This window comes from Canis lupus, chromosome 33 (genome assembly GCF_011100685.1).
Source record: "Canis lupus familiaris isolate Mischka breed German Shepherd chromosome 33, alternate assembly UU_Cfam_GSD_1.0, whole genome shotgun sequence".
Classification (NCBI taxonomy): domain Eukaryota; kingdom Metazoa; phylum Chordata; class Mammalia; order Carnivora; family Canidae; genus Canis; species Canis lupus.
In genome coordinates this window covers 15,223,420-15,250,595 of record NC_049254.1, presented here as the reverse complement: position 1 = coordinate 15,250,595, position 27,176 = coordinate 15,223,420, and the positions used below count along the sequence as shown (strand labels likewise).

General features: G+C 38.0%; 1 long non-coding RNA gene across 3 annotated transcripts in view; it reads right to left on the bottom strand.

Annotated features, from left to right (window-relative positions):
- Positions 1-1,924: 1,924 nt before the first annotated feature.
- Positions 1,925-27,176, bottom strand: part of LOC111093793 — a 122,287-nt gene continuing 97,035 nt past the window's right edge. For 2 of the 3 annotated variants that reach the window (XR_005383268.1, XR_005383266.1), the window contains exons 3-5: positions 4,232-4,307; positions 2,532-2,639; positions 1,925-2,000 (exon numbers count right to left, since the gene is read on the bottom strand). This is a non-coding gene — a long non-coding RNA (uncharacterized LOC111093793). Of the gene's footprint in view, positions 2,001-2,531; positions 2,640-4,231; positions 4,308-18,708; positions 18,868-27,176 lie in introns of all 3 variants that reach the window. The other variant, XR_005383267.1, reaches the window with a different exon arrangement.

Sequence of the window (27,176 nt, the reverse complement as noted above, 5' to 3'; positions counted from 1 at the left end):
TAAAAACTGGAAAGAAGACAAACCAGGGGATGATAGAAAGGCAATGAATGAGAAATGAGAATACTTCAAAGCCAAGTTTGATATCCTTCCCAACCCAGCTTTAAGTTGGTTTTATTCCCTCCTCTCAGCTATCTTCCTAAGACAGAGCTCAGAGAGAACCTGAAAGTTAAAAAAAATCCTTGACCTCATCTCCCAACCCTGAAGAATGTGAGGAAGATGAAGCAAGGAGGTAAATGGGAGATGAGGATGTGAGTCAGCTACACTATAACTCTCAAGAATGCTGGAGTTGAGGGGGAAGTTCACACTGAGACACAAAGACTAGCCATTTACTTCTTCACCTTTCAGCTCTTATGTAGGACACATCATGGAGAAGGTCTTCCTCTCTCTTTTTTTTTCTCACCAGCCCCCTAAGCTGGCTATGGTGACTTTCCAGAGCCATCCATGAAGGGAAACCATGCATGGACATAGAAATTACATAATGCTGAGGACATCTGTGGGTGCATAGACTTAGTGCACATCACTACCCTCTCTCTTATTACTGTATCCCATAGGACAAACATCATCCCTTAGTGTTCAGCATAAACTATTCAGAAATTAAATTGCTTTGGGTTCTAATCTAGTCAAAGGTGTGAAATACGTGCCTGCTTCTGATGGCAGTTAAAGCATTAACTAAATATTACAGTAAAAAAATGTAGCACCCACTTTGACACCAATGCATTCATAGCATCTGCTGAATTTCAGTCTAGCAAGGTATTCCACCTGAAGTGGTCTGCCACCTCTGCTGTCCTATAATATACATATCAGATAAAATGGAACGGTTAAAATGCCCCCCAATTTTTTCCAGCAAAAATTTATGGGAGTATAGTATTCTAATTATAGCAATCTGCCACTAATGTTTAAAATGATTTCATGTATAAAATCCACAAAATTGAGGAAAAATATGTCTCTAACATATGCAAAATGTTTTGGTCAGTTTTTCAAATGAGTTAATCTTAGCAGCATAATTAGACATGTGCACAGTAGATGATCCATGCAGGTGAACTGTTTGACTTCCAATTAATATATTTGTACCAAATTCTATTACTATTAAATTGTTCATATTTATTTTTTGCAAGTACCAAGTCTCCTCTGTCTAATTACCTATCCTAAACTATTTAATTTTATCTCATCTTCTAAGTAAAAATTTTTACTTTAATTAATAATCATTCCAGGGGATCCCTGGGTGGCTCAGCAGTTTAGTGCCTGCTTTTGGCCCAGGGCGTGATCCTGGAGTCCCGGGATCGAGTCCCACATTGGGCTCCCTTCATGGAGCCTGCTTCTCCCTCTGCCTGTCTCTCTGCCTCTCTCTTTCTCTGTGTCTCTCATAAATAAATAAATAAAATCTTTAAGAAAATCATAATCATTCCAGACTACAGTGATCTCCCCAAGTAATCTCTGATTTCTTACTGTTCTCATTGCTATATTTAAAAAACACTTAAACAAATGTAAAATCAGGTTGTATCACATAAGTGTAAGTGCATCTTTCTATTTTTTTTTATTTTTTTTATTTATTTATGATAGTCACACAGAGAGAGAGAGGGGGGCAGAGACACAGGCAGAGGGAGAAGCAGGCTCCATGCACTGGGAGCCCAACGTGGGATTCGATCCTGGGTCTCCAGGATCGCGCCCTGGGCCAAAGGCAGGCGCCAAACCGCTGCGCCACCCAGGGATCCCTAAGTGCATCTTTCTAATAAAACAATATGTTCTTCAAAGGGAGAACCATGTTTTATTTTTCATTTGATTTATCCTACATGTTTCACATTATTAGGTACATAATAGAGATATAGATGTAGACATAGATATCTAGATATAAAGGAGTAAGTACTTAATTCACCACATTAGTCAACTGTCTATTCATTATTTTAATATTAATAAATAAGATTTACTCACATTTATGATTGCTTATTAGCTCTGTGATCTTGGGCAAGTTGCTTAACCCCTCTGTGACTCTGTTTCTTCATCTGTAAAATGGATATAATAATAGTCTCTCCTTTATTGGTTCACTGTGAGGATTAAATCAATAAAAACACTTGGAACAATACCTAGCCATAGAAAGGATTCAGTAAGTGTTTTATCACAACTATCATCATCATCACCATCTTTATCTTCTTCAGCATCTCATCAGATAGGTGAGTCTCCTCAGAGACTCACACTTTCATTCAGTCTGTCGGGTAGCAAATATTTGTGTTCCTTGTAGTCCATTTAGCTTATTTCTAATGCAGTCACTTTCAAACATTGCACTTCAGAGCTCCTCCGTGAATGTCACAGAGCAAGTTGTGAGACTGAGAAAGCCTGTCTCCAAGCCACCTTAGACCTAAGTCAACCAGAGCAGCAAAGCTCTTATCTGCATTACAGATGAACAATGGCTAAATCAGCCTAGAAACCAATGTTCTGATACATAAATTCAACCACAAATGTTACTGCTTTTATGAACTCTGTAGCTCCCAAGCTTGTAGTTTTCCTGTTGTCCACTCTTTTATAAATGGTCTTACCCAAACCTCCATGCACCGGCTTAAGTAGGATTATGTACTGCAGCTTTACTTCCCCAAAAGTCCTACTGCTTTTCCTCTATCTCCTTATTCCAGGTTTCATAGTCTGCTCTGCAATGAGTAAAATAAATACAGTAGTAGAATACTAAAGCTAATCACTGGAAAGCAGGATTCAGCAAGATTAAGTCATTTTACAGCCAATTATTTAAAAAAAATATTTATTGAGTTGCTCTTTACATGCCAGGTATTCTTTTCAAGACCAGTTTTAAAGATAATAGGGGCACCTGGGTGGCTCAGTTGGTTAAGCATCTGACTTCGACTCAGGTCATGATCCCAGAGTCCTGGGATCAAGCTCTATTTCAGGCTCCCTGCTCAGTGGGGAGCCTGCTTCTCCCTCTCCTCCCACTCATGTTCTGTGTCCTATCTTTCAAATAATTAAATAAAATCTTTAAAAAATAATTTTAAGAAATAAAAAATAAAGATAATATCTCAGAAGTGTCTCTCATCCTACTTATCCATGTGGACAAATATAGGAAATATGCCTCTTCAGTATGATTTGGAAATTAAACATAAATAATTTGATTTAGAGAAAAATCACAAAATGGTAATTTTAGTATCCTTATTATCAATTATCATATATTATCAGTCTATGAAGTTGGTTTATCTAACCCCAAGTTCCGCCTTCCAGCTCTTGTGGAAGTTAGACTGCAGGTCAGTGTGTATAGCAAGTCTGTTGCTTTGCTTTGCTATCACAGACAACAGTGCAGAAAAGTCCACCTCAAATATTCATGCAATTGCAAGAGTAACTATGCATTTTCAAACTGCACACCCTGAATCTGGGCATCTACTTGCTATGTGCACAATTGAAGATAATGACTAATAAATGAGTAAAATACACATTTTTCAATATGCTACGTAATGCTCTATTAATGAGATAAATATCGCTTTGATTTCCCCATTGTCACACTTTTTGAAGGGTCTCTTTTCTTTTTTTTCTTTTTTTTTTATTTTTTTTTTATTTTTTATTTATGATAGGCACACAGTGAGAGAGAGAGAGAGGTAGAGACACAGGCAGAGGGAGAAGCAGGCTCCATGCACCGGGAGCCCGATGTGGGATTCGATCCCGGGTCTCCAGGATCGCGCCCTGGGCCAAAGGCAGGCGCCAAACCGCTGCGCCACCCAGGGATCCCTGAAGGGTCTCTTTTCTATAAGAAATCATATATGTTTTAAAGGAGACATTTAATTAATTTCCTACCATAATACAATAAATCTGACACTAAAAACCACCTAGGAATGCAGTTATCTCATCTTTTACTTAATTTTGCACTTTTTAGCTCATACATATTTTGTTGATGACAAAACCTATACCCATTTTGATTTAAATTTTATCTAGAAACAAAAATAATGGTGGCTTTCCCATCAACTTAAATAATAAAATTATGTAAGCAATTAACCAATCTTCTGTCTTTAAGTGAGGCCTCAGCATCAAAAGCACCTTCCTTACTCCTGAAACCAGGAACTATTTTCACTAGGACAGGGAAATTTTTAGTGAAGACTGCAGGTGACATTTCTCTCAGACTTCCCAAATTTTTTTGATTTTACTCTTTATTCTTATATCTGTGTGCATTGATTAGAGTTTGTGATTTCAGAGTATTAAATGAACAGAGATGGGGATGTAACTGGCAGTACCAAAATACTATTACCTCATGTTATCCAAATAACAAGCTTGTTGGTTGGTTTTCTTTTTTCCAAGTCTGCCTCTTTGGTTTTTCACTGGCTCTGGTTCCCAGGAAGCAAGAGTTAGGGCAAATGAAAAAAGAAAAAGGTTTAGAAAATGATTCTTTTTTTCATTTTAGTTTCAAGTTTTTATTTAAATTCTAGTTAGAAAAAAATTCTGGTTAGTTAACATACATAATATTAGTTTCAGGTGTAGAATTTAAAATGTTTCTTGGCAAAAATGTCAGCAGATGATGTGAATGAAGATTCTGGTAAGGCTATTAATGTTATGTTATTTTATAGTAATTATTTTTTTTTCTGAGAGTTAAAAGGAAAAATCGAAATCCATCAAAACAGAATATTATGACCTACCCAAAGAGCTAAGTTTGTAGGTAAGAGAAACATGGCTTTATTTTAAACCTCAGTAGCCAGATTAGTAATTAGATAAATGACAGTCCTGGAAGCTGGGGCACCTACTCACAGGGTGAATAGGGCACCTATTCAGATTATACACAAGGCTCTTTGGTGGAAGTTTCTCCTTTGATATTAAAACTGTGTTATCCATCGCTTTGTTGTTGTTGTTGTTGTTTTTAAGATTTTATTTATCCATTCATGACAGACAGAGAGAGAGACAGAGAGACAGAGAGACAGGCAGAGGGGGAAGCAGGCTCCATGCTGGGAGCCCAACAAGGGACTTGATCCCGTGACTCCAGGATCATGCCCTGGGCTGAAGGCAGGCACTAAACCGCTGAGCCACCCGGGGATCCCCTCTCCATAGGTTTCTATAGCTCTGCATATCCTGATTCTCCTTCTTCAGTTCAAACTCTTTATCTCTGTCATCTCTACTTTCCTTCCTTTTCCCAATCCCTAAATGTTTGTGCCTCAAAACCCTCCCCCTTTTAAACCTTAGAATCAGGGATCCCTGGGTGGTGCAGTGGTTTGGCGCCTGCCTTTGGCCCAGGGCGTGATCCTGGAGACCCAGGATCAAATCCCACGTCAGGCTCCCGGTGCATGGAGCCTGCTTCTCCCTCTGCCTGTGTCTCTGCCTCTCCCTCTCTCACTGTGTGCCTATCATAAATAAATAAAAATTAAAAAAAAATTAAACCTTAGAATCAGGCCTCAAGTCCTTTCAATTCAAGTCCTTTCTTGGGGCACCTCCATGGCTCAGTGGACTAAGCATCCAACTCTCAATTTTGGCTCTGGTCATGATCTCAGGGTCATGAGACTGAGTTCCAGGTTGGCTCCGCAGGCAGCATGGAATCTACTTCAGATTCTCTCTCTCCTCTCTGCCTCTGCCCCTTCCCCTGCTCATGCTCACACATGCATGCTCTCTAAAATAAATAAAATTTTTTAAAACTGTTCCTTTCTTTCTTTTCCCATTCAGACTACACTTTTCCATGAGCTTATAACATCCTTATATTCTGACAGCAGTTTCTGAAGTCAAAGAACCAAATACTAAGCACATACCACAATAACCACAACATGGATGCTTAATAAATGTGGGTGTCTTCCTTTCTCACCCTACTGATTTCCCTGATGTCAACCTGCTCTCAGAAACAGATTTCATACATATAGCACTTTATGTATGTATACACACACACACACACACATCACTCTGTACTTTCAAACTCTCAGTCTGCCTTCTATGTTTCCCAATTTAACATTAAACATCTAAGAAACACTACACTTAATCCTACCAAGTCTACATAGTATTCCTCAAACGGCCATCCACATTTCTTTCTGTTTCCTTTCTTGCTTCATTTACTTTTCCTGTCTACTAAAATGTCTACCTCTTCCATTAAAGTGTACCTTAAGTCCCATATTTTCCAACTACTTCGCTCCTTGGTGTTCTTTGCTGAATTATCTTGGCATTTACAGATACTTATAATCATTAGGATCGAAGAGGCTGTTTGAAATCCCATCTATTTGTAAGGCCAAAGTGACTTATACCAGAGGCCATCAGCACTATTTGCTGTTGGCATGCTGAGGTGGTATGGCTCGCTCTGGTCAATAGCTTAGTTCATATCAATGACCTACCTACTTCGAATGCTTGTAAGTGCACGTGATTCTGTAACGTCAGCTCTACTCAATATACTTAGCATCTATTTTGCATTATTCTTTATGTTTTAGTAAATAAGTCTTCTCTACTCCATCCAGCATATTAGTGGCTTTGAGCCTTATACAGACTTAAACATCTCTGCTTCTTAAAACCCCAGCACAATAAAATCACCACCGATATTTGTTGATGATAATAAAAAGAATATTATTTTCCCACTTAATATCACAAGGATGTGAAAATACAAGATCTTTAAAGCATCATAATTTCCTCTAAGACATGCAATTTATACCAAAGGAAAAAAAGTTGTGTTTCATTTTCTTTTTACTCTTTTTGCAGTATAGTTTCTGAAAAAAGGATAGTAATACAAACCTGCCATATCTCAAAGGCAAATTTTTGTGTCTTTACCATCTGTTAGAGCTGTATCATTTGTATAATTATTTGGGAAAGACAAAATCATATTCATTAGCTGAAAGAACTGAGCTACCAAGACCAGGTCAGTTTTACAAATGGAGCTTGAAATATATACTGATGACCCTCCACCAAACTTAAAGGACAGTATGTGCTTCTAGTTCAAAGCAGACAGTAAATTGTCAAGTAAGCTGGCATGGGACACTCTCTTAGAGCAATATTAAAAGATAGATTTATAACCTTCTTACAGGTATGCTGAAAATGAGATACTCAAAATCTAAGATAGAACTGTTACACTAAATTCCATACTATATGAATCCATGTTCTTGTAAATCCCAAAATGCCTTCATGCTGAACAAAATACTATATTCAAGATTCATATGAATAAGGAGTTTAGACAAGGAAAAGCAGTTTTCAAAAGATTAAGTAATAAGAAACACAAGGTTGGGAAGTGCAAACATGCAGAGGATAGGAATGTATGTAACCAGACATCCTTATTTTACATTGTTATCCTGAACACCATACACAGAATCATAGACCAGAGACTTCTAGTGTAGCAGTAGTCTAGTCACCTTTTTCTTTGTCACCCTCTCTCAGAAACTCAACCTCCTCTATTATAAAATGCTGGTGTATTTCTTTCCCATTACAGGTTGTTCTGAAAAAAATTAAAAAGTGTTTTTAGGGGCACCTGGGTAGCTCACTCAGTTAAGCAACTGCTTTTGGCTCAGGTCATGATCTTGGAGTCCTGGAATCAGTCCCACAGCGGGCTCCCTGGTCAGCAGGGAGTCTGCTTCTCCCTCTCCCTCTGCCTCTGCCGCCTACCCTCACTCACACACTCTCTCTCTTAAATAAATAAATAAAATCTTTTTTTAAAAGTGCTTTTAAATTAATTTGGTCTCTTTGTAGAATCTGCACATACAAATAGAAGGTGTTTAGCTATATATGGCCATGAATATGTTACTCCATTTTCACCCAGCCTACTATAATTGCTCAAAAATAGCTAAGCAAAACTGCTCAGTTAGGAAACAGTAGATTTTTCTGCTTTATTGATCTGTTTCTGATCTGAACTGAGCCAGGCTGTTACAGTCCTGTTGTTAATGACATATTTTAATAGATTTTATATGACTAACTAAATCAAGAGCCCATTACTTCCCAATTTGGATTTAAAAATAATTGCTGGAACAGATATCTTTGGTAGTTTGGACACCTGAGCTTCCACATTAGCTAGAATAAAAGACAACTAAGTAGTTGTTTGACCCAAACATACCCAATTTGTATAGCTAATCATTGTAAATTTTATTTTCCATTATTTATCAGTGTGGGAGTATCAGAGTGTCTAAACTGAATCTAAGTTGAATTGCTTTTTGTCCAGTGTCACCTGCAGATGAATTTATGTGTCTGTGGATGTGAGGAAGGGTTGTTTGTTTTGTTTTTATTTTGTTTTGTTTTTTACTGAAGGAGAACGGGGACATTTTATTGTTTATGGTGATGGTACTAGTACGACCATATAGGAAGTAAGATGGTACTAGTTAGACCCATGGCAGAAAACCATGAAAGCGATAGACATTATATTTTTATCTTACTTGAACTCATTAACTAGCTTTATACTTTTGTAAAAGAAGGGCTAAGGGTAGAAACCTACAGTTATGTTCATGAAAGATATTATGAGATTCTGAGCTTAATCCGTGCTGCTCCGAGGTCCAATTAAGAATCAAAGGAGGGAAACAGAAGGAAATATTTGAACCTAGAAGACTCCAATATAAGAGGCAGTGGTGGGACAACCAGACATGTCAGCAATGGGCATGAGTGCCTGTGATGCCACCATGCTGGAAACACCTGACATTATTGAGGCAGACTTAATATTTGGAAGTAGGCTAAGGCCCCACAAAATGGCTTCGGTATTGGAGCAACTGAGATTTAGATGTTAATAGTAATGGTAATGGTGTTGTACATGTTCTCACAGCGTAATGAAGCCAGTTGTGTACACGAAACCTATTTACATATGCAAACTGCATCTCTTCCAATGCATCTTCTCAGGTTTGTTCAGCAACAAAACAGTAATTCCATTTCCAGGGTAAATTATACATATCCATTGTTATATGTAATATAAATCCTTTTAGCCAAAGTGAAAATCTGTTTCTGTCTCACTGAGACTCTGCTTAGATCATACAAGTAGTGAACTTGATGCATATATAATGGCTTACTGTGGATGCTCAAGTATTTTAAATAAACAGGTAATCTTTATAAATACCACACTGACAGTAACCATTTTGAATCTAGGGACAATAGAAGAAAACATGATTATTGTTAAAGTAATGCTTGAATTGTACGAGGTGTCTGCTATGGGAAAATTTGTAATTCCTTAGGATCACCTAGCAAATAAAGCCCCTCCTGTGTTTGTGGAATTCCCCAACCATCAAAGCCGAAAATGCCAACCATCCATCATCCTGCATCATTTGCAGTGAGAGCCCAAGGATATGACCTAGGCTCCACTGATTAGACTTAGTGGTACTAGATTTCTACTAGCGAGAAAATGATACAAAGAAGTGGAAACCAGAGAATGATCTCTGGGGCTAAAAGAGTTGCTGCAAAGCTGAAATCCTTTGCTCAAAACCAATAAGGGGCCAGCTGCTGGGGTTCTCATTCTTGGTAATAGCAGCTGTATGGTTTTCATCTGACCACCTTTTCTTGGCTGTGTAAGTCCACACCAAGTTTTCCAGTCCTCTTTGGGCATCAATGAACTATCCAATATGCTTTTACTAACTCCCTTTTCTGTTGCTTGCAACAAAGAAATCAATAAACATGGGAGCTAGGAAGCTGCTTAAACAGTTTAAAAATGTGAGGGGCACCTGACTGCCTTGGGTGATTAAGCATCCAACTCTTGATTTCAGGTCAGATCATGATCTCAGGGTCCTGGGATAGAGTCCTGAGCAGTGCTCAGCAAGGAGTCTGCTTAAGATTCTGTCCCTCTCCCTCTGCCCCTCTCCATGCTCATGTGCTCTCTCACTCTAATATAAATATTTTTTAATGCTTAAAAATGTGAAATAGTATTTATGATATATTAAACTGAGCACACTCTTCTACCAGACAGCAGCATAGCTCTCTTGATCCCTTTATTAATAGCTCTGCCAAATGTCACCTTATCAGAGAGTCCTTTTCTAACCAACCTATCTGAAAAGCAACCCCCATCCATTCTACCCCTTAAGCTCTGCTGAATTTTTCTTATCATTTGTCCCTGATCTCAGATGAATTGGTTTATTTTCATATTCCCACACTGGTACATAAGACCCAGAAGAGCATGGACTTCATATGAGATAGAGTTTTCTATCAATCCCTTCTTTGCTGCCTTTTTTTAAAAAATGCGTTATAATTAGGGCTTGGGGAAAAGGCAATTGCATTCTAATGTACTGTATGACCACGTACTTGTGTCAGCCACTGAAGTAGCTGTTGTAATTTGTAACTTCTTTAGAAACCAACATCAGATGCAATATGGGAAATGAAGCATTATGAAAGTAATTTGACATAAGCATAAGATCAGAAAATTTAATGATGATGCACTGCTGAAATACTGAATGTATACAGGCTTAATTCATGTTTTTAAAATGGGACAATATAGATGCTTGACTTTCTCCTCCATTATTCTGATGTCATTTTTAATATATGTACATATTCAAAGGGCTATGAAGCTGAATTACTAAAGCAGAAACACCACTGTTGATATCTTGTGTTTAAGGTTTTTAGGTTATTTTACACATTAAAGTATATTAGTAGTGGCCCAATAGTTTTAGTGAAGAGAAATTTCTGTCCAATGTATCTCCCAAGTAAGGATCAGTGTGTTGTTGATTCATTCCCCATGCTGATCATTAAATTTGCTTCTTGCACAACTGTACCATCCCCCATATTTTTCTGAAGAGTTCAGATATTTTACAGAGAATTTTTTCACTATAAAACTTTAATGTGGGATCCCTGGGTGGCGCAGCGGTTTGGCGCCTGCCTTTGGCCCAGGGCGCGATCCTGGAATCCCGGGATCGAGTCCCGCGTCGGGCTCCCAGCATGGAGCCTGCTTCTCCCTCTGCCTGTGTCTCTGCCTCTCTCTCTCTCTCTCTATCATGAATAAATAAATAAATAAATCTTTAAAAAAATATATGTTTAAAAAAAATAAAATAAAATAAAACTTTAATGTAAACAAGGGAATCCCCGAAAGGCAGAGGAACAATGACAGCCTCATCCCAAACCCTGAACAAGGCTCCTCATGGGTCAGTCATCCTCCCTAAGTCACTGTTATTCAAGAGGTAGAAAGAGCATTTAGCAGGGTTAGGAGATCTCAGTTTTAATTCTGGCTCTCCCACCAACTAGCTGTGTTATTATGGGTGTCAGTTTTCTGATCCAAAAACAGGGAAGTTGAGTTCCTTCTTATTCTGAAACTCTATGAGTTTTTCAGCCGAGAGAGAAGATAAAATGTTTGCTTTAAAAACAGTAATATCAAAACTGATTCCTTGCCAGTGAATAAAGCTAGTTGTGCAGAATTCCCTTCTCTAGATGTGGCAATTCAGTAGTCCTTGAACTTCAGTCACTGGGTACAATCATGGTGATCATACACAAAGCCCTTCTAGGAGGTAGGTGATGAGAGAGTACCATTATGTTTGGCCGATCCTTGCCAGTGGCCTGTCTCCTGAATAAAAGATAACAGCAGTGTGGAGAAAATGGAGAGAGAAGACACTGTTGACCTGATGAAACTTTCTGGGAGCTCTAGAGCACTTGAGATACTAAGTGATCTCCACGGGTTTAGCTAGCTTCTTCTTCAAGTACACTCGGCATCTGTGATTGCTTGTAGCTCCCATTTCTCTGTTACTCTCCAATCAGAAGGGGGTGGGGCCTAAGAGATGTCTTGCTCCATGGTTTGAATTCAAGATGGCAGGTGAAAATGCAATCACTTTTATTGCTTATATAAAGTTAATAAGTGCAAAAACTTTTCCATCCCCAGGCAAAGATCTAAATTGTGCATCAACAGGGTGATAAATAGATATAAGCATCAAAACCTCAGAAACCTCTTAGAGGCCACAAATGTCCATGTCTGCAGGCAGGTTATAGCATCAAATATCCAAGTGGTGGTTGAGGTTGGGATTACAGATCATTTTTTAAAGCAACATAATAGTCCCCAGAGCCATCAACTAGGTATCCAAATAAACTAAAGCTAATAAGCCTATTTTTTATCTACAGGCCTTACATTATATGGGAACCATTGAAATAAACACTTCACTGTAGGTTGTGGTTCATTACAAAGCTATTGTAAAGAAACATTGCTTTTTGTCTTTTCCTTTCTATGCAGCAGTGATGTGTATATATCTGCACAACGGAATCACTTGGAGAGTTTTTTTTTTTTTAAAAAGCCTGTTGCCTAGGTTCTATTCCTAGAGAATAGAATTTAATTCTGGGCATCTGCATTTCCAGAGCTCCTCAGGTAAGTTTACTATGAAGACAGCACTGAGGACCTCTGTCTATCGAGGTTGCCAGTGAGGGGGGCAATTGGTCCTTTTTGTGATTGTTAGCTCAGATGTGGGACACCTGTTTACTAAGAAATTGGGCCGAGGCAACAATTCATTCTGTTCAGAGCATAAAATCACATTCAGCTGTTAATGGCTTTTTCTCTGCACTGACCTATGCTGGATTTAAACCAGCAATGACCTTCGCTTTTTGTTGCCTGTAATTAAGGATGTCTGCCACCACCATAATGCAGTTTGGGGCTTGATTAATTCTTATAATTACCAAATGCATTTTTGCAGCTGTAAAAGAGAAAGTCCAGGCTACTGAAATGAGATAAAGCCATGATGGCAAAAAATAAATAACAGTAATTTCTAGCATTTATTCTGTGTTTAATCATTATTTTTTACATTCTTGACATTCTTGACATTCATTAACTACTTATTCCATACGATGTCCTGGAGAAGTAATGCGGAATTATTATTTGCATTTTATGTCAGTCACTGGGGTAGACAAGTATTTTGTCAGGTCTTAGGAGTTGTAATTTTTAAATCCTTCATTGCATGATTAAGCTGTGGCTTCCCTTTAAACAAGAGAGCAATATCAGGGCTGTGGTGACTCAGAGACAGTGAAATTCACACTGATCTCAATAAATAACCTCTATCAAAGTGGACAAATTAATGATGCCTTTTATGACTAGCTCATCATTAGAGTCTACTTTCCCTTGCAGGGTCCACTGGCAATCTCCAAGAGATTTTAAATGTCTCTATGTCCAAGGTAAAAAGCTAGAATCTTTCCACCTAAACAATAGCTCAAATGTGGTGCTCAAAAAGCAGAGAGTATCATTTTTTCAAGTTCCAGACCTTATAGAAGGAGAGAGTAAATTTCCTGATTTTCAACGCCCAATTTCAACATTCCCCAATACTCACTTCACCCACAAGGGACTGAAAATGTAATATTTTATTGGGTTCCATTTACTGAGTGCTTACCATGCCTAACCCTATGCTCCAGACCTTTATATACTATCACACATTTACTTACAAATCATCTCCTAGGCTGTGGTTACTATCCCCTCCCCAGTTTATGGATAAGAAAAATAAAGCTCAAAGAAGTGTAGGAACTAGTACAAAATATAACAGATAGGAGTGAGATTAAAGCCCAGGTCTGCGGGACTCCAGAAACTTAAAAACAAAACAACCTTGTAGCAACTGTTGAAGTTTATCTTTGGGTCTCCCTATCACTCTTTCTAAATATTCCCTTAGTGATTTCCTTCCAATTAAGTGACCTGTCCTGTATCTGAAACTCCGTGTTCTCTCTTCCCAAAGAAGTTCACCTGACCTGCTCTTTTGTCAGACTCTCAGGGCTGATGAAATCCAACAAGTACAGCCTAAGGAAGAAACCATGTTGTGGTCCCTCCTTCCTTCCGGGATTCTAGTGGATCACAATGTCTGTCCATCATTTCCTTTTAATATTTATTCTATATCTACCATTGCTTCACTCAGTCCAGGCTCTGGAACAACAGGTTCCCCTCACTCTCACCATCTCTTCTTGCTAACCAATTATTGATGTTGGACCAATAATCACCAAGTGATACTTTTGTGGACAATTTTCTGACTTCAAAACCCTCTGTGGGAGGCAGCCTGGGTGATTCAGCAGTTTAGCGCCGCCTTCAGCTCAGGGTGTGATACTGGAAACCTGGGATCGAGTCTCACGCCATGCTCCCTGCACGGAGCCTGCTTCTCCCTCTGCCTGTGTCTCTGCCTCTCTCTGTGTGTGTGTGTGTCTCTCATGAATAAATAAATTTTTTTTAAAAGTTTAAAAAAAGCAAAAAAACAAACAGAAACCCTCCATGGGTAAGCCTCTGTATCTGCCTCCTTTCAGTGCACCTTGTATTATTTCCCCACGTTATTCACATGCTATCTCCTATTCAATTTAATTAGATTTATTAAAATCTGTTAAATTGTCATTAGATCTATTAATCAGTCATTATTAAATCTGATAATTAATGAATTACTAGATATTAGATCTAAAATTCATTTTTCACATAATTATTTGTGGGTGACACAAAGGATTGTCCAGTGAATGGTTGTGGGTCATACTCTCTGAGTTGCCTGACAATAAGCAAAGAGGGACCAATGGCTCCTACCCCCAGCAAAGAAGGCTACTCATAATTTCTATCTTCCCCCCAAGTTTTCCAGGAGTCCGTCAGCAGGCATTCCTAGAATCTCTCAAACCAATCTCTCTTGAGCTCAAGTGATTTTGCACCTAAACTCAAACCTGTCTCCTTACAGGGCTACTCTCACAATGGCCCTAGAAAAAGAGAAGACTCTTGGTGCATACAGCTGTCCTTGACTCAACTTGCCTCTGAGCAAGATGCTGCAAGAATGGAGGCGTGTTAGCACCAGCAGATCTTTTAATGGAGAATCAGATCCTGTCTCTTTGGACAAAACATCAAAAACTTTGTCCCATTCAAGAACTATCCAAAATAACTTTAAATCAGAACAGAAATGTGAATTCTATTGATTTATAAGGCTGTATAGTTTCTGCATTTATTGCTAGAGCTGCACACAGATGGCAGCTCCTGAATTATAGCAGATTTACTTTTCACCAAGTTCAAGAGTACAGTTTCCAGTTCAGAAAGTCAAAAGGAAAGGACGCTATGAGTAGCGAACAAAAAGAAAGGCAAAGCAATAAGGGAATGGAGACCCTGGTTATCGTAAATCTAAAATTTGCAGGACCTACAAAAAACTAGAGTAACAAGAAAGAGACGGAGGGAGAGAGGGAGAGAGGGAGGGAGGGAGGGAGAGGGAGAAAGGAAGGGAGATTCATTTCAGATCTTATTACAGTGAATGAGGCAGACAAGTTGATACTGAACTGTAAAATGCTCTATATACTGATGACATATTAAGAGCTGGACAATGAATTAGAATGCAATGTTGATATGGATAGAAGACAAAAAACAGCAATAATAGGAAACACCTATTTATTGAGGGCAAATTGTACACCAAACAGGGTGTAAATACTCTGTATGAATTATTTCATTTAAACAAATCTGTGTGATAGAGGCTTCTTTTTTCAATTTGTTGTTGGTGAGAAAACTGAGTCAAAGAGCTTAAGCATTGTGTGTAAGATTTTTTAATTGAGAAAAAAACGATTAAAGGGAAGAGGGGCAGATAAGTAAGTCAGTCAAGGTCACACAAATCACACAAATAGCAAATGGCAAAGAATTGGAACCCAGCTCTGTTAATTCTAGCTCACATGCTTCTTAGCAGTATACAAACACATGCTACCACAATGGGTCCACACCACAACTATGACCTCCGAGAAGCTTTTCTCCCTTATATTACAGTCCCGGATCCTCCAGTTTGCAGGTTGTGTGGGAAAGAATAGATAAATGGATTCGACATGAGAGACAGCATTGCCACAGTCCTTCACCTTCAGTTAATGAGGAGCAAGCAGGCAGGACAGAAGGATATTAGGGTATTGGAAAGACCTCAGATTCAACTGTTCCACGTTACAGAACACCTGCTGTGAGGATGGGCTATGACCTGTGGGACTTTTACCAACACAGCTTCACAGGCAACTTTTAAATCAAGATGCTTTCTTCCTGAATCATGAATAAAGGAATGCTAAAAACAGAAAATGAAAGCCATAAGTCGTCTGAAAATTAGGTTTTATTTAATGTCTTCAGTCAGACAGGAAGACTGTTGGTTAACAAGTATTTATGGAGAGCTTGTTCTTGGTGAGGACCACACAAAATAATTGAGCATTTTGCGGTTAATGGAAACTTAGGATCTGATGATTTGTGGTATGTTTGGAATGAGGTTTACTTACAGGTCCATTTTGGTTCACATCGCTAGCTTTGGCACTAACCATCAAAGCTGTGGAGAATACAACATAAAAAAATACACTGTGCTTAGATTATAGCTAGAGAGACATTATTTGACAGAATGTACCAAACTGCACAGAGTAAAGACCTAACAACCCAGCACGTTTCCTGAATGCATTTGACCCCTTTGGTTCCCCCGCACCTAGTATTGTCGCCAGCGCATCCAAGCCTGTCTAGCTTCATTGATCAATGTTTGCTGAACACAGTATGCTGAGTAGGCATCTTTGCTCCCGGGAATAAACAACTGTGGTATCATAATCCAGGATGTAATTCTCCTTCCTTTCATTGTTTTCTTTAAAGTGCCATAGATGAAGAAAGATCATTGTAAACAAAGCTTAAATCAACCTTGTAATTAGTTTAAAGGCATGCAGGCCACTGAGGTACCTTCTGAATTCATCTTTTTCAGCTCTATACCTTACAATTGCTCTGGCCAACTCGCTTCCATTTTCTACTCTTTAAAACATAAATGTAATGTTTGATTAGGAAAAGGGATAATCATAAACTGGAAACACTCTTAAAGCTTCTCTTACAAACAAAAATGTTGAAATACCCAAATTTAAGATACCCTGAAGGGCAAAGGCTGGTTATAGCTGCTTGGGTTTCATTAGGGTCACTGTGATTTATTTTAGGCTATTTTTGAATGAGGATACAATTTCATGACTCTCTCTAGAAGACAGTAGAGTTAGCCAAGAATTGAAACTACCATGTATATTTTCACAAAGTTACGAAAGAACAAAGATTACCAGGCTGACTTCACTTTTTACAAAGACCAGTATACTGCTGAAAACAAACAAACCAAAAGTCATAAACAGTTTAATCACAAGAGAAACATTAAGTTATTGATAAAGGTTTCCATTCAGTATGTGCCATCATATGCCAGAAACTGTGTTAATTGCCTTGCACTGTGTTTAGCATATTGCAAGCTCTTAATAAGTACTGGTTAATTTAATATCTTATTTTGAATCTTCACCAAAAAAAAAACCCAATACCCCAAAAGTAGATTTTATTAGTTCCATTTTCCATGCAAGAGAATCAGGTCAAACAGCCAATAAATGGCATCTAAGCACTTTTCTCTATAGTGAACTGCCCCTCACCTAGCAAAAGGAATCTGATGATTCTGCATTGAATATAATTTATGAAAAATTGACTTTGTATACTGTTATTTGAATGTCCTTAAACTGAGCATCGACTCTTCTAAATTGCAAGCATATAGAAAATACAAATACATCATTCTGCATACATAACAGAGTGGTTAAAAATGCAATTATTTGACCTTCCATTGCTGTGGATTTGCAGACACACAACTTTGAGGTCCTTTGAATGAGACAGAGTAAGATATCAAAAATATTCCTTAACTTGTTATTATCCTAGCAAACACAATAGTAGACAATGTATCCTTGGATTTCTGTTTGAAATATTTTTTAACAACAGAAGATACACACATACACATACAGATAATCAGAGAGAGAGAGACAGAAGGAACGCTTGGTAAAAGGGGACTCTGCATTAACAGGAAGGGAAAAAAAGGGATTGAACACTTGAGATTTGGCCTGTATAATCTTTTCTACCTTTAATGTTTTAGTATATAAATTGCCAACAATGAGCAATTACACCTATTTTTTTTGGGAAACAAACTTGACATACCTTCTCCCTCCTTTTTGTTGCTGTTGTTATACATATAGTACAAAAGGATGAATTCTAAGAAACATGCTAATTGGTGGCAAATTATTATTATTATTTTCATGTTGAGGACAGAGAAATTACAATAGGGAAAATTTGTGATTGACTAAATCAATGAGAAAAACATAAGCGTTAGAAAATAGAAACAACTTGCTTCAATGCCCTGGGTGTATATCTTAAAAACCTAAAAACTAAAAAGAAGAAAAGTTACTAATTATTTCATTTTTAATGCACTATCATAACTATGAACTGACAACTATGTATTATGATACATAAGAACAGATACTTCAAATATAAAGTAAATCATGTACATTTCATTTCTATAGCAGTTTGGTTTTAAACACTCATATTAAATCTAAACAGAAACAATTCAAATATAAAGCAAAATATCACATTAGATTATCTGTATTTGAATTTTATTTACTAGTAATTGAGGTAGAAAGAATATGTCTCAATGGAATCTATTTATATTCCCTCTACATTATTTGTGGAGTTTGGATTGACCTTAATAAATTAAATATTATGAATACATTAGCCCTCAGAAACAAGAGTGAAGATGATATAGACATTCTCTTAGAAATCTATGACCTTGCTTGCTTGAAAGATTCAGTAACTGTCATGGCCATGTTGCTCTGAATGATGGATATTTTAAAATGTCCCAGGGAACACGCAGCAGAGTCCTTCCTGGAAAGCAACAATGGCCTTCCATAACATCTGCCCCATGCAGTTTCTGCAATTTAGCAGACAGCCAGGTATTCAGGGGGAAAGACAGGGCATTCAGGGTTGTCAGTCATGGGTCTGAAATTCTCTGCACCTTCATGAACAGGAATTTTGGGCAGGTTATTTCATTGCTCTAAGCCTCGATTTCCTTATTGGCAAAATGAGACAATAATACCAAACCTGAATTTCCCACCTACTTATGGTGGGAAAAAGTCATCTTGACATACCTGCTGATCACATTCATTGCACAACAAGGGCTTTGGGATGGGAATCTGTAGCACATGGCTCATTCTTCACATAACTGAGGCTTACGTTGGGTCTTTTGTCAAGTCATTGCTGGGCTTTTCCATCTGACACACCATCTCCTCTGTGTCCTAGGTGAGAACCTTTTTGGGATAATCAACAGACAGGAGAAGATTTCTACTGCATATGACAATACTTATCTTTATTTTTACTTATCATTTTCAAAGGAAATTACAGGTTTTCCCTCAGGAGTTTGGTTAGGCCAAACACAGTTCCATGTGATTCAAAGTGAAGTTGGGGGATGGGAAGGAGTGAATTGTCCCAACCATATGAAGTGACTTTGAGTACAGACCGCAGCTATAGAATCACCTGCTGTCAGGAGGATGTGGCAACCAACTGCTAATACACCCAGTGCTTTTGAACAGTCAATTCCCTGGGATAAATAAAACAACTTTTATTTCAAAATTTGAGAAATGTAATGCACGTCTAAGTCTGATCCACAGATACATCAATCACCTAGCATCTCTAATTGAGGTGTTGAGCATTTTACTGTTTTACTTCTGTTTACCATTTATCTCTTTGCTTACATATTTATTGCATTCTTTTCTTCCTACCTAAGAATGAAAACTGGCAGCTCATTGAAGCTGGGAAATCAGAGGCACTAAATGGTATTAAAAAAAAAAAAAAAGGAACAATTACCCACAGTAAACAAAAAGGAGCTTTCTCTGAGAGCTACATGAAGCAGCATATTTTTGATAGCTTTTATGCTCTGTCAACTTCCAGGCAAACCATTAGAGGAAGAGGGAGGAGAAAGAAGGCGAAAGAGGCCTCAAAGCACTTGGCGGTTTTCCATAATGAGCTTCCTGTCTAACTCTCCAATAAAGGCCAGTTCCAGTAATAGGCCCCTGGTGAACTCGAGACGCCTAACTCACATGTGTTGCTCCACACAGCTGCATAAGGATGAGAGGGACAAAAAGCCACCCCAGCTTTTACACAGTTCCTTAAAGACAAGGTCCAAGATATATCATCCATCGTTGTATCCCCAGGTCCCAGCTGGGAGTAGGTTTCTGTAGAATCAATTTGAATATGATTATCTGTTTTTCAGGCTGTTAAATAAAACTATCCTTTAAATGCCTTTTTCATAAAACATACTTTTCCCTGACCAAAGTATATCAGTTCCAATGACTATGTTAATCCTTCTTGATCCATGGGTCTCCTTCACCAGATACATGTGCATTTGCTATATAATCAATCTATGCTAGTTTCTCACCTTCTTATCCCCATATTTAAGTACCAATTGTCCACCCTCAGACTTCCTTGCTGATCCAGATTCTCTGACTAGTTTCAACCTTACCCTGCAACATTCCGGTGGCCAGCCTCTATGAATATTCTTGATCCCCTCATTCTAAATGGTAAGGGAAAATGAACCTAAGAACATTCTCCCAGTAAACTGAAGACTATGTCTGCTCCCTGTCGCCAGCCCCTGTCACCAGCCCTTGCCACCTCCAGTTGGACTGCATCATCAGTAGGAACTCTAACATTCTTGTCAGGAGCCTTCTTTCAGACTCACCCACCCACTTCCACTCAACCATTACCAAAGCCCTGGGAAAACTTTTTGTCCTCCATACTCTGCCTGGAACACCATTTGGGTTTAAGTTTCTCTACTTGAAGCAGTTGGCTTTGGGACAGTGGCAGCAGTCAGTAATTGAGGGAATAATGTCCCAACAGGGGAAGGTCTGAGCAGCAGCACTGCAAGTCCAGCTGTTGAAGGTTTAGTGGAATAATCTTTGTTAAAAGTGAAGATGGCAGCCAGTAGTGTCTGTGAACCGCCGCTCCCCTACCCATCCATCACTCCTCCATGAGACAGGGAGTGTTTCTGAAGACTCAGATTTCAGACATTATGCTAAGAGGATCCAAGTCAAGGACTGCTGACTGCACTGTATGTGGTAACAAATTCTCTCAACGAGCTTTCTGTAGGCTGGTGGCCAGAGAGGCACCTGCTACTATTACAAATGCGCTGCAATGAAGTAAATCTGCTCAATGATGCCGTGGCCAAGACCCAAATTAAGCCTCCCCGCAAAAGTGACTTTTTTTTTTTTTACTTTATCTTTTGAAGAAGTTTTAGGTTCATAGCAGAAATGAGGGGAAGGTACAGAGATTTCCCATATATCCTCTGTTCCCACACATATGAAACTCTCCCATTAACAACATCCCCCACCAGAATGGTACATTTGTTGTAAATGATAAACCTACATTGACATATCATAATTACCCAAAGTCCATAGTTTACTTCATGGTTCATTCCATGTGCTACACATTCTATGATTTTAGACAAATATATAATGACATATATCCATTATAGTATTACACAAGAATATTTTCACTACCATAAAAAAATCCTCTACGCTCTGCCTATTATTCATCCCTCTTCCCCACTCCTTAACCCCTGCCAACAACTATTGTTTTACCATTTCCATATTTTCTGTCATTTCCAGAACGTCATATAGTTGAAATCATACAGTATTTAGCCTTTTCAGATTGGCTTCTTTCATTTAGTAATATGCACTTAAGTTTCCTTCATGTCTTTCCATAGCTTGATAGCTATTTTTTTTTAATTTTTAAAAAAGATTTATTTAAGATTTTATTTATTCGAGAAAGGAAGACAGACAGCACATAAACAGGGAGCCCCATTACCCTGCAATCCTAAGACCCTGATAACATGACCTGAGCCAAAGTCAGATGCTTAACCAGCTGAGCCACAAGATTTACTTATTTAAGAGAAAGAGGGAGAGAGGGAGAGAGAGAGAGAGAGAAAGAGAGAGAGAGAGCACACAAGGGGGGAGAGGACCAGAGACAAGCAAACTCCCCACTGAGCACAGAGCCTGACCTGAGGCTCAATCTCACAACCATGAGCTGAACCCAAGTCAGAGGCTTAACTAACTGAGTACCCAGGCACCCCAGATAGCTATTTGCTTTTTAGCACTGAATAGTATTCCACAGTCTGGATGTACCACAGTGTGTTTATCCATTCACCTACTGAAGGACATCTTGCCGGCCCACAAGTCTTGGCAATTATAAATAAAGCCACACTATTGGAGCTCCTGGGGGGAGGCTTAAGATTCCTTCTTTCCTTTTCCCTCTGATCCTCCCCCACCTCTCTTTAAAAAATGCCTCTATTAACATCCATGTGTAGGTTTTTGTATGAACATAAGTTTATAACTCCTTTGTATAAATAACCAAGGTACACAATTGCTGGATTTTATGATGAATTTGTTTAGTTAGCATAGTATTTTACTAAAGTTGATGTTATAGATGTTAAACCATACTAAATAAATTAATTATATGTGTTATTTATATGTATATATTTAAAAACGTAAAAAAGACTATGTTTAGTCTTATAAAAAAAAAAAAAAAAACAGGGATTCCTGGTGGCGCAGCGGTTTGGCGCCTGCCTTTGGCCCAGGGCTCGATCCTGAAGACCCGGGATCGAATCCCACGTCGGGCTCCCGGTGCATGGAGGCTGCTTCTCCCTCTGCTCCCTCTGCCTGTGTCTCTGCCTCTCTCTCTCTCTCTCTCTGTGACTATCATAAATAAATTTAAAAAATAAAATCTTAAAAACAAACAAACAAACAAACTACCAAACTGTCTTTCAAAGTAGTCGTACTATTTTTCATTCCCATCAGTAACAATGTGCACTCCTGTTGCTGCACATTGCAATGTTCTGGAATTTGGCCATTCTAACTGGTATGTAGTAGTATCTCATTTTGGTTTTTATTTGTTTTTTTAATTTATTTATTTGAGGGAGAGAGAGACCAAATGAGTGAGAGAATGATTGGGAGGAGGGACAGAGGGAGAAGCATACTTCCTGCAGGGCAGGGATCCCAAGACTCGACACCAGAGTCTTGGGATCACGACTTGAGCCCAAGGCAGACGCTTAACCAACTAAGCCACCAAAGCACCCAAGTATCTCTTTTTAATTTGCATTTCCCTGATGGCCTATGATATACAGCATCTTCTAGTATGCTTATTTGCCATCCATAGAGCTTCTCCCGTTAGGTTTTAGTTATAAAAGTGACATTTTAATTAAAATAACTCTCTTCAAGAAACAATGCAGTAAGGTAAGTTCTTCCCTTGCCACCTATCCTTAAAGTGATCTCAGACAAAATAACTTTGTAAAGGGAGAACAAAATTAGAGAGTGAACATATTTTGATTTTAAGACAGTACACACACACACACACAAAAAAAAAGACAGTACACAGCTGCAGTTATCAAGACAACGTGATATTGGCATAAAGATAAACACAAGAACAAAGGCAACTTAGTTGAGAAAAAGTGTCTATTCAACAAGTAGCGGTAGGATAATAGATATCTATGGGCAAAAATATGAACTTTGGTCCATACACTGTATCACATATAAGCAAAATATAATACATACTTTATGATTCCATTTATATGAAGTCTAGAATATGCAAAATAAACTATAAAGATTGAAAGTGGATCAGTCATTACCTGGGAAGGGCATGAAGGGGGAATATTGAGAGCAAAGGATTACAAACAAGCATGAGAAGACATTGGAGGTCAAGGAGAAATTCACTGTCCTGAATGTGGTGATGTTTCACAAGTGTGTGTGTGTATATACAATGCATGCATATATATATATATACACACAAATATAAATGCATATATATACATATGTGTGTATATATATATATCAGAACTCCCCACATTGTTTACTTTAAGTAAATATACTTTATTAAATGTCAGTTATACCTCAATAAAGTTGCTTTTAAAAAGCCAACATAAATCACTGCTTTCCTTAAGTAAAATATTGGTTTCTGAAGAAAGGAAGAAGTAGATGAAGAAGATGGAGAGATACCCACAGTACATTTCTAAGTGTGAAAAGTCAGGTTCAATGCCATGCTACTGCTACTACTACAAAAAGCAAATTAATAAAGCACTCATTTGTAGCAGTCTAAATGCTTTATGTATTCACTTCTTCTTGCTAATATTCACGTGAAGTGGTACTATTACTTTACACTTCTGCAAATGAGGAAGCTGAGTCTTATCCCAATTACATAGCTCATAACTTGTGAATGAGGGCTGATAATCCAGCAGTCAGGTCTCACTCTACACTTGATCCCAAGATCCTATTTGTGTAAAATAACCATGCATGCAAGGGCAGATTGGGAAGAAGAGTGAAATATGAAAAGAGAACTGTATTCTTGAATGTAAATACTATCATCTTGGTTGATATGTTTACAGCAATCAGTCCTGTGGCAGTTGGTGTTTCTAGAAGCAGAAGCTAAAGTAAGAAATTAGAAGCACAAGTGGTCTACGGGGAAACAACACCTTGGAAAGATTAAACAAAGCAGGATTAGGCACGGAGAACCTCAGACTATCAAACAGTTCAGCCTGAGCCTTAGCCAACCCAATGGAAAACTGTGAAGCAAAAACTACCCTTTAGAAGAGTCTCATCTCATGTTGAAAAGAAATGGGCAGGCTCTGGTAGTCCTGCCATGCTCAGTCAGTGGTGTGGACTGCTTGGAAGGGGATGCCCTCAACCAGAACAGAAGCCCATAAAATAAAAATCTTTAAAACAAGAAAAGAATACAGAACAGAAGCCCAGGACGATCCCAAAGGCACTGCAGAGGAAGGCTGTCAACTCCCAGCACGCTGCAGGGAAACAACTTCAATCTTAAGAGATCTGAGCATTAAAAAATTAAAAAAAAAAAAAAAGAGAGAGAGATCTGAGCAGCTCTCCTCCTCAGCTGTCACACTACCAGTGGAAAAATCTTCTTATAAAGCTCTTGAGTGTAGAGTAAGTTTCCCCAAACTTGTCCTGAGACAGTTGAAAGATCTTGATGATAAAGCACTGTAATGTCTTAGTGAAATAGAAATGAGAAATTTATTTATCAGACACAGTACTCTAAATATTGACTAAGAGGCATGGAGAAACATCTCTTTTAGTATGTTCTTTCCCCAGTAGAGAAGGAAAAACAAATGCCCAAGTAGTATTAAGCTTTCTGCAAAAGAAATTGCTTCTTTGTATGTGTCCACTGTGGAGGACAATTCAACCATCCCATAAATAAATTCTTTCTTGAGAAGACCTTACGTTTTGTTTGATAATACGATGTCAAGTAGGAGCCCTATATAATTACCATTACTACTACTACTACCACCACCACCACTACCACTACTAGACAGCCTTATAGCAGTTTCCATGCAAGATGGAACAAGTCAAAGTGGAATCTAAAGTCATCAATGCAAAAAATTCTACTTTCATTTTCAAATTCAACTGAATCAAGATATCCAGGTGAACATGCTCAAAAAAGAAATAAATTCGCTATTCCCCATACTTTCCCAATTAAGGGAAAGAGAATAAATCTCCAAAATATTGAGTGAAAGGGACATGGTGGCATATCCTGGCAGGTCCCTCCTACTTGAAAAGTGGCTGCATTACTGAACCACATGAATAATTAAGCAAGCACTTGTCACCTGTGGGAAGCAGAAAATTAAGAATAATCTCAAGCACCTTTCAACTCTAACTCCAAAAAAAGAAAATCACTTTTCCTGGAATTCACTAGTTCCGACTGGATAAACTGGCACAAGATTATTAATTTCTTACGTTTTAGAAATCGAGACATAGTACCTTTTTGCTCGCTACGACAGCACATATACTAAAATCGAGACATAGTACTTTTTAAAAGATTACCTGTTCATCTTCGATGGTTATACATTCTTCCCCATGTTCTCATTTTTCCTTTTCAATCAACTTTCCTCCCCTACACACACACACACACACACACACACACACACACACACACACGCTCGCATATACACAACACATAATAAGCTTATATTATGATTATGGAAATAGATTGTGAATCAGGAGAAGGCTTGATATTCATATCAGCTACTGAATATTCTGCCTTAGGTTAATCAGTTAATTTTTCATTTAAATTAATTTTTAATTCAATTTTTTGCAAATGTCCAAGCAACGCTGACTAAAATATGATTATGCAAACAGAGACACTCTTTCTGCAAAATGGAAATGTATTCTGCTTCCAAAGTACCCAAAAGAGTCTCTTCAAGTAATGTTTTGTCTAATAAAAAGCAAGAACAAATATATAAAATACATAGGAAAACACCCAATTAGGACTTTGGGGTCCCTTACCTAAATTAATGCAATGGCAAGAGCTAGAGAGCAGTTTGAAATGTCTGCTTAAGATGAATTCGATTGTGCACACATCAAAAAACAAAGGAAAAATTCAACCCTGTGAGTCAGGTGATATTTAAATCTAATTACCCTTCATTGAGCTTTGCTATGTGTCAGACTCTGTGTTAAGCACTTTACTGACATTATTCTATTTAAGCATTACAACAATGTTAGGAAATAGGTATTAAAATCCCCATTTCAGAGGTGAGAAAAATCAAACCTTAAGAGATGAAATACCTCACACATTGGAAAGATCCAGAATTCAAAAACATCTTTGTTTCACTCCTAAGGCCATACTATAGTGATTCCAAATAAAGCAAAACAAAACAAAAAAATAGTGATGTTGGCTTTCAAACATTAATGTGCATCAGGATTACCTGGCAGATTTGCTCAGATTGCTGCAAAGTTTGTGATTCTGTAGGTGGGACTGGAGAATTGACATGTCTATCCAGTTCCCAGGTGATACTAATGTTAGTCTAGAAACTACATTTTGGGAGGATGCAGCATGCTAAGTCACTGGCTTCCAGACCTTTAGATTTCATACAGCAATAAATGAATGAATGTATGTATGAATGAATAAACAACAAACAAAAAAAAACTTTAATGAAGTTTGGCAGATTACTAAATTTTACTATGCTGAGTTGGTTGGAAAATTACAAACATACATACAAAATGCTAGGTTTTAGTATCTCTATAATTCATTTTTCTTTCTTGTTTTAAATTAAGGTATAATTTACATATAGGAAAACTGATCCTGCAAGTTTGACAAACATATAGTCTTATATCAGGCACTATAATCAGGATAAAGAATAGTTTATTCATCCCAAAAATATACGCTCCCCCTCATCCTTGTAATAAGCCCACCTCCATACTCAGCCCCAGGCAGCCACTGATAACGCTTTCTGTCCCTATAGTTTTACCTTTTCCAGAATGTTATATAAGTGGAATCATACAGTATGTAGCCATTTGAGTCTGGCTTCGTTCCCTTAGTATAATGATATTGAGATTCATCTATTTTGTTTTGTGTAGTTTGTTCCTTTTTATTGCTGAAGAAATATTCCATCGTATGGATATACCATAGTTTGTTTAACTAGTCCCCAGTTAAAAAGCATTTCAGTTGTTTCCAGTTTGGAGCAATTATGAAAAGAACTGTTATAAACTTTCACAAATACGTTTTTGTACGAGTGCCCAGGAATGGAATTACTGAATCGTATAGTAAGGGTATGTTAAACTAC